The sequence below is a fragment of the Oryctolagus cuniculus genome, chromosome 2 (assembly GCF_051225735.1).
Source record: "Oryctolagus cuniculus isolate XC-2025 breed Fujian yellow rabbit chromosome 2, ASM5122573v1, whole genome shotgun sequence".
NCBI classification, from domain to species: domain Eukaryota; kingdom Metazoa; phylum Chordata; class Mammalia; order Lagomorpha; family Leporidae; genus Oryctolagus; species Oryctolagus cuniculus.
Window position 1 is genome coordinate 105,562,724 of NC_142868.1, and position 10,704 is coordinate 105,573,427.

A 10,704-nucleotide genomic window follows, 5' to 3' on the forward strand; every position below is an offset into this window, starting at 1 on the left:
GATGACTGTAAGGACACATCAATCTGCATTGCTTAAATCCATCTCCATGCATGTACTCACCCTGTGCAGAAAGTAAAACCAAAGTCAGGCTTGCAGAGCAGCCAACTCAGGCACCTGGTTTTTATTTTTTATTTTTTTTATTTTTTATTTATTTTTTTTGCGGGAGGGGATTTAAATTCTCAATTTGATCAACTACATAAACTTTAACTTTGATCCTTCTACCAGACTGATCATTTTTATTAACACAGGTAATATTTGCTCATTTTTATGGAGTACTGTATGCTATTTACTATTTCAACACTACTTTTATGGAGTACTGTATGCTATTTACTATTTCAACACTTGTACAACAGTGTGTACTGATCCAGGCAGGTAATTCATATCTCCATTCCCCCCTATCATGCCTTAATGTTTGGAGACTTGGAGTTCCCCACGTGTTCCTGTGAACCTTCCCATGGAACACTGGCTGATCCCTTCTAGCTGTATCCACTGTGAAATCCCCCTCTAGCCCCTCTTCCTGCTCTCTTTCCCAGCTGCTAGTAATCCCTACTCTGCATTCAGATTGGCTTTATTTTTTAGCTACCACTTAAAAGACAGAACACACTGTATTTGTCCTTCTGTGTCTGACTTATTTCATGTATCCTAATGTTCCCCCAGTCCCATTGCAAAAGACATAATTTCATTTTTTAATATTCCATTGTGTATATATACACCACATTTTCTTAATACATTCACCTGTCAAGGACATCTTGTCTGATTCTGTATCTCAGCTTTTGTGAATATTGCAATAAACATAGGAGGGGCTGCTGCTGTGGCACAGTGGGTTAATCCTCTGCCTGCAGCGCTGGCATCCCATATGGGCGCTAGTTTGAGTCCCGGCTGCTCCACTTCCGATCCAGCTCTCTGTTATGGCCTGGGAAAGCAGTAGAAGATGGCCCAAGTCCTTGGGCCTCTGCACCTGAGTGGGAGACCCAAAAGAATCCTGGCTTCTGGCTTCGGATTGTTGCAACTATGGGCATTGTGGCCATTTGGGGAGTGAACCAGAGGATGGAGGACCTTTTTCTCTTTCTCTCCCTCTCACTGTCTGTAACTCTACCTCTCAAATAAATAAAATCTTTTTTTTAAAAAAAAGATTTATTTGGGCAGGTGCCATGGCTCACTTGGTTAATCCTCCGCCTGTGGCGCCGGCATCCCATGTGGGCGCCGGATTCTGTCCTGGTTGCTCCTCTTCCAGTCCAGCTCTCTGCTGTGGCCTGGGAGGGCAGTAGAGAATGGCCCAAGTGCTTGGGCCCCTGCACCCGCATGGGAGACCAGGAGGAAGCACCTGGCTCCTGGCTTCGGATCGGTGCAATGCCGGCCGTGGCAGCCATTTGGGGAGTGAACCAACAAGGGAAGACCTTTCTCTCTCTCTCTCACACTGTCTATAACTCTACCTGTCAAATAAATTTAAAAAAAAAGAGATATATTTATTTGTTTGAAAGTCAGAGTTACACAGAGAAAGAAGGAGAGGTAGAGAGTGAATGAAAGGTCTTTCATCCACTGGTTCATTCCCCAAATGGTTGCATCAGCCTGAGCTGCGCCAATCTGAAGCCAGCATCTAGGAGCTTCCTCTGGGTCTTCCACGTGGCTGCAGGGGCCTAAGGGCTTGGGCCATCTTCTACTGCTTTCCCAGGCCATAGCAGAGAGCTGGATTTGAAGTGGAGCAGCCGGGACTTGAACCGGTGCCCATATGAGATGCTGGCACTGCAGGCAGAGGCTTTACCCGCTACGCCACAGCACTGGCCCCTAAATGCATCTCTTAAAAACACATCAAATTTTGCTTCAATTGTATTTTTTCACTTCTTTACCATGCAGGAAAAAAATCAACCAAGCTTACTGTTAAGTAGTTTTCTCTGAATTTTCTTATCTGTGTAGTTCTCATAGTCAGGGAGTCCTGGGGGTGGGTGTCGAGTGGTCACTCACAGCTGCTGACCAAAGTGGCCACGTAGAGTGACCCATTCAAGATGCCGCTCATGTGCCGATCTTGCTTGCGTCTGTCAGTGTCTCCATCATGGAACACAATGTCAGTTCAACGTGTCTGTGTTGTCCCTGGCTGGCCGCACGTGGGGAGAGTGCATCCACAGTATTTGGTTCATTGCTTCTCAGCACACATTGGTATTTAACCCCTTACATTTCATAATGTAACTGTAGATCTCCCAGTCCATCGCCAGCAGGGCTGCGTGTCACAGTGGGATCAGGCCAGACGCCCCTTCTGCCAGCGACTTTCACACTTGCCCGCGTTTCTTGCTCGTTTGGCTCAAGTATCCATGCACTGTGCGCTATGTGTGCTGGAGACACAACTCCACCTTCAAGGACTTTGGATGTTAGTGGGGCTGGAAGCAGCCCAGAGGCTGACAGGCAACAGCTGAGCCAGCGAGTGTTAGGTGGGCATTTGCAAGGGGGCCCACAGGACCCTAGAGGGTGAGGGTCAAACCCAGGTCAGAGCTGAAGCGTAAGTAGGCAGCAGCTGGGTGAGGGTGGGAGTGGCAGAAGAATGGAAGATTCCAGAGAGGAAATAGCTAGAGGGAAAGCTGGAGATGAGAGAGGTCACCTCACTAAGCAACCCCACAGTGCCTTTCTCCCAGAGATTCTGGGGGAAGAGGGGCTGAGGGTGAGGGCCTCAGACACCAGCATGTGCTGGTCCAAGCCGTGCACCAGATGGTTGCTTTTCCTTTGCCGATTCTCTCCAACCTCCATGAAACTGCCAGGTGGACGGTATTCTCGCCTCCCTGATGAGGACATCGGCTCCGATAGGCTACTTCGCTTTTCTAAAAATCACACAGCTTCTAAGAGTAGAGCCTGAGCCCAAGGACCTTCTTCTTTTTTAAAAAAAGATTTATGTATCTGAAAGTCAGAGTTATGCACAGAGAGACAGAGAGGAGAGGGAGAGAGAGAGAGAGATCTTCCATCCGCTGGTTCACTCCCCAGATGGCAGCAACGGCTGGAGCTGCACCGATCTGAAGCCAGGAGCTCTTTTGGGTCTCCCATGTGGGTGCAGGGCCCCAACGACTTGGGCCATCTTCCACTGCTTTCCCAGGCCACAGCAGAGAGCTGGATCAGCAGTGGAGCAGCCGGGACTTGAACCGACGTCTGTATGGGATGCCAGCACTGCAGGCAGTGGCTTTACCCGCTACACCACAGTGCCAGCCCCAGGACCTTCTCCTTCCACTGACTCCCTGCGGCTGCCATTATCCTTGGGGGTCAGAGCTGCTTTCTGTAGCTCAGTGCCTATGAAGCATGCAGAGTGCAGCAAACTGCTGTGGAACAGCGGCCACACAACGTTCTTCCTGCCTTTGTATAAGGCAGCAAATGCCAGGGAAGTGGGAGCATCCTCGGAACAGGCCATGCTTTTGCTCACCTCTGTGGATACGTTGCCAGCTGATGGGGAGACTGACAGATTTCTTTTCTGTTTATTCCATAGTCAAGAGCTACTAGAAGGAGACAAGAAATATGAGGAGGATGTCTAAAATATGAAGGTGCTTCAAAAACGTCATGGAAAATGGAATTAAAAAACAAGGGACCCATGGCCGGTGCCGCGGCTCACTAGGCTAATCCTCCACCTTGCGGCGCCGGCACACCGGGTTCTAGTCCCGGTCGGGGCGCCGGATTCTGTCCCGGTTGCCACTCTTCCAGGCCAGCTCTCTGCTGTGGCCCGGGAGTGCAGTGGAGGATGGCCCAGGTGCTTGGGCCCTGCACCCCATGGGAGACCAGGAGAAGCACCTGGCTCCTGCCACTGGATCAGCGTGGTGCACCAGCCGCAGCACGCTAGCCGTGGCGGCCATTGGAGGGTGAACCAACGGCAAAAAGGAAGACCTTTCTCTCTGTCTCTCTCTCTCACTGTCCACTCTGCCTGTCAAAAACAAAAACAAAAACAAAACAAAACAAGGAACCCACTGTGGCACAGTGGGTCAATGCCCTGGCCTGAGGCGCTGGCATCCCATATGGCCGCTGGTTCTAATCTCGGCTGCTCCTCTTCTGATCCAGCTCTCTGCTATGGCCTGGGAAAGCAGTAGAAGATGGCGCAAGTCCTTGGGCCCCTGCACCCATGTGGGAGACCCAGAAGAAGTTCCTGTCTCCTGACTTTGGATCCGCACAGTTGTGGCCATCTGGGGAGTGAACCAGTGGATGGAAGACCTCTCTCTCTCTCTCTCTCTCTCTCTGCCTCTCCTCTCTCTGTGTAACTCTGACTTTCAAATAAATAAATAAAAATCTTTAAAAAAAGTTTATTTTGGTGTTAAAATACTTCATTTCTTTTTCTTTTTTTAAACTTTATTTATTTGAAAGGCAGAGGGGAGAGAGAGAGAGAGAGAGAGAGAAAGAGAGAGAGAGGAAGTGAGCCTCTATCTGCTGTTTTGCAACGTCCAGGTCTGGGCTAAACTGGACTTGGACCATCTTCCACTGTTTTCCCAGGCTCATTAGCAGGGAGCTGGACTGAAAGCTGAGCAGCTGGGACTTGAACTGGTGCTCTGATCTGAGATGCCAGTGTCACAGGCACCAGCTTAGTTTGCTGTGCCACAACCTGGCCCCCATGCGAATTTTTTTTAAATCCATGCATATGTGAGGTCTTTAAAAATTTCATGGAAAATGCATATCATGAAAAGAATATGCCTGGATTTCAAAAGAGTTTGTGCTAAAATAAGCGTCTTTTCATTCCATTCCCTTGGACTTTTTGAAGTAGCTCATAAGGACTGGGAGGAAAAAGGGGTGGATTTCTCTAGGCGGGCTGGGGTCGGGGGAAGCAGGTTTCGGGAAAGGCACTTCCAGACACTGACCTCATTCATGCGCAGGGGTGGGTGAGGATGCTGCCTGTGTCTGAGACTGCCTGTGTGTGCCTTCTGTGTATGCACGTGGTCCAGGGTGTTGCTTTGGTGAATTCTGCTTAGGGCTATTCAAGCCACTCTCCCTCCGCCATCGGGAATGAGCAAGAGAGTGGTGGTGGTGTGCACCTGTGCACTGACGCCAGGTAAGGGGGCCCCCTGAGGTTTAGTGGTGGGGCGTGCTCTTTAGCTTCCCACACTGTGCCTCTGTGTCTTCCTGAACACTCGCACGCACCTGCTGTAAGCGATGCAGCAATGAAGAGGTCACTGAGCCGAGCCTGGAAGAGCCAGAGTTCACCTCCCAAGGTGAACACAACCCCCTCCGCATAGTCCACTCCAGGGCAGTGATCTGACCTTTGTCTCCGGGGCCAGCAGGTGGGGAGTGATTGTATTTCAGTTGGCAGAGATCCTCTCAGGAGAGACTTTGGAAATGGACCCAGAGGAGAACATGCAAGCTCGTGAGTGGGCTGCAGAGGGAAGGCCTTGGTGGTAATTTACCTTGCAGTGCTGAATTTTTTTTTTTTTTTTAATTTCAGAGAGAGAGAGAGAGAGAGAGAGAGAGGTATTTCCCAAATGCCCACAACATCTGAAGCTGGCCAGCCTGAAGCCAGGAGCTGGAAACTCAATCCAAGTCTCCCAATTACTTGAGTCCCCACCTGCTGCCTCCAGGCACTTTACTTTGTTTTATCACAGCCTGAGCCAGCACACTGGGAGATGTCCCGAGCGAGCCCATCCTTGACTGATCTGATTTGCTGTGGTGGACTTGGCGTCTGTCCTCCTCCATTTCTGGATTAAAAGGGTCTGGAACAACATACACAAGAGCTTAAATGTGTTTTTCTTTGTTCCTCTCCTCCCCCCTCCTCTCTCCCCTCTCCTCATTTCCTGTGTGTGTTTTTTTGTTTGTTTAATAAATTAACCTTCAGAAGTATTTAGCACAGTCATCACATGATGTTCTTTATTGAAAAATCTGCTTTTGTGTTCTCTTGGGTGGGCAGGAACACTAAAGGTGAGTTGTAGGTCCCCTGTGGTTTTAGTGCACCCCATCTCGAAATGACTGGCAGCTGGTGCTTTGATGGCGTTGCCGAGGGGGAGAGAGGGAGGGGAAGGGAGAGCGCCAGGCCAGCCTCAATTCTGCTCCTCCCAGCGATGCCTCTGAGCAGGCAGAACTGGGAAGAGCACCCAGGCCACCCAGTGCCAACAGCCATCGTCTGAGCTGCGTGGTCCTCAGCTCGGAGTCTGACTCCCAGCAGCCTTGCTTGGGGAGGCTAGTCCTCTGCCTGGCACCGAGACCTTGACCCCCCATGTGCCTAGGGCGGACACAGGGCTGCACATGAAAGATAGTCCCTATCCAGGGTCTGTTAAGTACCCCATGAAGGGCCGGAGTAACCATGTTTTGAAAAAGTGCCTCCATTCGGAGAGGCAGGCCTGACTTCCGTAAAGCAGCCTCACTCTGGGGAAACAGAAAGTTATAACGGAACAGCTCACTAGCGTTCACCATGTAAGGAAATCCCCTGGTCTGACCCAATCAGGAACAACCACGTTTGATCAGGAATACCAGAGGTGACCCCAGCCAATCCACTGTTACCCCACACCCCTCGATGACGTAACCCGGCTTTAAAAGAGGCTCCCAAGCACCGCTCGGGGCCTTCCTCTGCCCTCCGCTGTGTGGTTGAGTAGACGGGGTCCCTGCTGCAGCTTGTACTTACGAAATAAACCTTGCTCTTGGCTGGCGCCACAGGCGGAGGATTAGCCTACTGAGCCCCGGCGCCAGCACACCGGGTTCTAGTCCCGGTCAGGGTGCTGGTTCTGTCCCGGTTGCTCCTCTTCCAGTCCAGCTCTCTGCTGTGGCCCGGGAGCGCAGTGGAGGATGGCCCAAGGCCTGGGCCCTGTACCCTATGGGAGACCAGGAGAAGCACCTGGCTCCTGGCTTTGGATTAGTGCAGTGCGCCGGCTGCAGTGGCCATTGGGGGCTGAACCAACAGAAAAAAGGAAGACCTTTCTCTCTGTCTCTCTAATGTCCACTCTGCCTGTCAAAACAAAACAAAACAAAACAATAACAAAAAAACCAAACCCTTGCTCTTGCATTTCAGTGTGTTCAAGTCTCAGGTGGCGTGTGGGGATCCAACGATCTGGGTACAACACCCCACATTTCCTATTCAGAGAGATCTGTGCACCTGCCGTGTTTTACTTGTTGATCTGAGCCAGATCCCCAGGTCTCCCTCCTCGCCTTATCTTCTGGTTACTCTTCAAGGGCACACGTTAAGCAGATACCAGGGAACCATCTGTGTACTCAGAATGAGAAAGGTATTCCACAAAAAGTGTACCCAAATCATGCCTTTCATTTGATTTATTTATTTGAAAGAGTTATAGAGGCACAGGAAGAAAGAGAGGGAGAGAGGGAGAGAGGGAGAGAGAGAAAGAGGGAGAGAGAGAGAGAGGGAGAGAGGGAGGGAGAGAGAGAGAGAGAGAGAGAGAGAGAAATCTTGCTCCGCTGTTTCACTTCCCAGATGGCTGCAACAAAGGACTGGGCCAGGCCGAAGCCAGGAGCCAGGAGCTTCTTCCATGTCTCCTACGTGGGTAACAGAGGCCCAAGCACTTGGTCCAACTTTCACCACTTTCCCAGGCACACTAGCAGGGAGCTGGATCAGAAGAGGAGCTGCTGGGACACAGATCAGCACCAGCTGGGACGCTGGCATTGGAGGCAGTGGCCTTACCTGCTACATTACAATGTCAGCCCCAATGCAGTTTATTTATTTATTTATTTTTGGAGGACAACACATTTAGTTTTATTTCAATCAGATCACAACAACTTCTTTTTCAACTGCTACCAAGTGCATCTACAATTTTGTATTACTGATCCACTTTAAGAAGGCTTCCCGTGACATAACACCAAGCCTCTTTATTCAACAGAGGAGTAGTCCCAAATTCTTTCTCAAAAATAAAAATTCCATTCCAGTAAATGGTACATACATGAAATTACAGTAAAGCAGACACTTATAAGGACAGCCAGGAAATTGTCCAAGAGTTTATTAGAAAGAATGTAGACACTTAAAAATTCCCCACTCTTATGAGCATAAATTGAGGCTTTCAGCCCTGGTATAAGCTGAATCAATTAAAAAAAAAAAAAAAAGAAAAAAATCCCCAATAGTGTGTTAACATTTTCTCACTCATTTGCCGTGCTGACAGTGCAAGTACAAATCTGGTCTAAATGTACAGACTTTCAACTCAAGCAACAATGTACAGCTTTCTTCATCCTCCATGCTAAGCGGGGCAAAAGCTGAAGGGCCAAACAATACCAAATGTATGGGCTTCAAAAACCATCCAAGTCAGGGCATTCACTAGTTTTAGCTAAGATACGTCCTGAAACCCTGACAGCTGGTCACTTACATGGAATAGTGTGAAGTGAACTTTTTGAAAAATACACTTTAGTGGAACACTCCTTGAAGGATACACCAGAGGAAGAACTGTTTATCAGTTTAAGGTGTCAGCCAGTTTGTTTCAGCCACTTTTTTTTTTTAAGATTTATTTATTTATTTGAAAGAGTTACATAGAGAGAGAGAGGGAGAGGCAGAGAGAGAGCAAGAGAGTGAGAGAGAGAAAGAGAGAGAGAGAGAGAGATCTTCCATCCGCTGATTCACTCTCCAATTGGCTGCAAGGGCTGGAACTGTGCTGATCCAAAGCCAGGAGCCAGGAGCTTTTTCCAGGTCTCCCACATGGCTGCAGGGGCCCAAGGACTTGGGCCATCTTCTACTGCTTTCCCAGGCCACAGCAGAGAGCTGGATTGGAAGTGGAGCAGCCGGGACTCGAACTGGTGCCCATATGGGATGCCGGCACTGCAGGAGGTGGTTTTACCTGCTACACTACGGTGCTGGCTGCTCAGCCACTTTTGAGTCCACGTACTAAATCCTAAAATTTACTTATGTTTCCCTAAGCTGAGCACTTCCTATCACATCAGTATCTGTGTTATGAAGAAGTAAAGGAGACTTAAGTGAAGTGGTTTTGTGTGTCACAACTGCTATATCAATTATCTAGGACCTCAATAGCTCCATGGAAGTCTGGGAGTATTCATGCATAAGGTTATTGTCTTAGCTGACTGAAAGCCCCAAATGATGCTACGTATCAACCCTTAGTGAAGCCTATAAAAAAAACAAAATGAGTTGAAAAATGGGTCAAAGGAGGCAAATACAGCATCAACTCAGGAATTCTCTCAATCATGAAATCTTGCAGAGAAATCTCTTTCTTTCTCAAAGTCCAGGTGACGACTGTACTCTACTCCAGGTCTGGCATTTTCTCATGATCCGCTCCATCCACTTCTGATAAGTCTGCATCCTCACCACCACCCAGGCGGTTCGTCATCTCAGAGAAACAATCAAAATTAGACGTGTCTCCATCTGAATCATCTTCCAGTCTTTCCACACTAAGCCAAGCGAGCCCCCCCCCCCCCCCCCCCCAGCCCCTGGCTTGGCCATGGCCGTAGCTGGCCAGATTCTCCTTTTCCTAACCACGTCAAATTGATCTCCTGTTCTTTTGTGCTTGGAAAATCATTTGGATGAATACAATGAAAAAGGTCAATTTCATTTAGATGCTTAAAATGACCGCTTCTTCCAAGACAACTGAATGCTAGTTTGGATTTTTCAGAATTTACATGGACATCTTTACTGTCTTCAACACAAAATTCAATGGAGACATAGTCCCTTCGATCATACCACTTTGCAGAGCTGGCTGGATCGTGCACGGGGCAGTGGTCCAGCAGCGGGTGGGCGGGCCTCGCTGGCGGCGGGGACTCCAGCGTGTTCTCCAGGGTCACGGCCTCTTCTCGCTCCCCTCTGGAGGCGGTAGCTGCGGGCTCCACCCCAGAATGCCCCGCGGGAGAAGAGGAAAGAGTCTGCATTTTAAATGCAACTTCGTGTCTTCATAAACAGATGCCAGAGGTTAAAGGTCAGTTTCCCACTGGGGCTAACCCCGGTCCCCATCACTGAACTTGCCGCTGGGCGCCCAGCCTCCCCCTTGCTGCTCCGACCCACATCATGGATGGCACTGTCACGGTGGACATGCGGAACTGTCGGAGTGCAGTACATGTTTTCCTTGCTTAGAGCCTTCCACGGCTTCTCCCTGTTCCTAGGAGCCCTGGCAGGACTGCATCCAGAACGGCTTGCCCAGCCCTCCGCGCTGGGCCTCATCGTTGCTGATTCTCCCCTGGGCTGCCTGCTCTTCCCTCGCAGCCCTTGCTCGCCCCTCAGACGGGCACCATCTCTCCTCCTGCGTGAGTCTTGCCCTGGGTCTCCCTCTCTCTGCGGCCGTTTCTCCCAGGGAAGCCAACAACAGAACTTTATATACTAGTGGTGATAGAGACAGCTTTTTCTTAAAACACAATCAAAAAGTGTTAATTGAAGCTTATAGACATTTGGTTAAAACCAAGCAGTTGTTTTGGACTTGGATCTTCTTTCTCTCTTTCCTTTCTTCCTTTATTTCTCTTTTGAGGCATGATTTATCACTGGCATCATTGCCAGTGTCTGGTGATGATAAAAAGCAGTCAGAATTGCAGTTGGCTCAAGGCACTGTCTTATTAGCTGCTCCCACCACCCTCAGCTTTGGAATGCCACTACTCGGGACTGAAAGAAAAAGGTCAGAGTTGGGAACTTGGGAGCTGAACACACTGGCCTGCCTTTATTCTGCGCCGTCACTCAGTCACTCAACAGGGTCTCAGTGGGCTCGTGCTATGTGCCAGTCACTGCATGAGGTACTGGGAGTACAATGATGGATAAAGACGCAGTTGGGGACCCAAGGGATTCACAGCCTAGTAGGGGATGTCGATAAGTAAACAGACAAGTAGAAACAGGTCACAGGG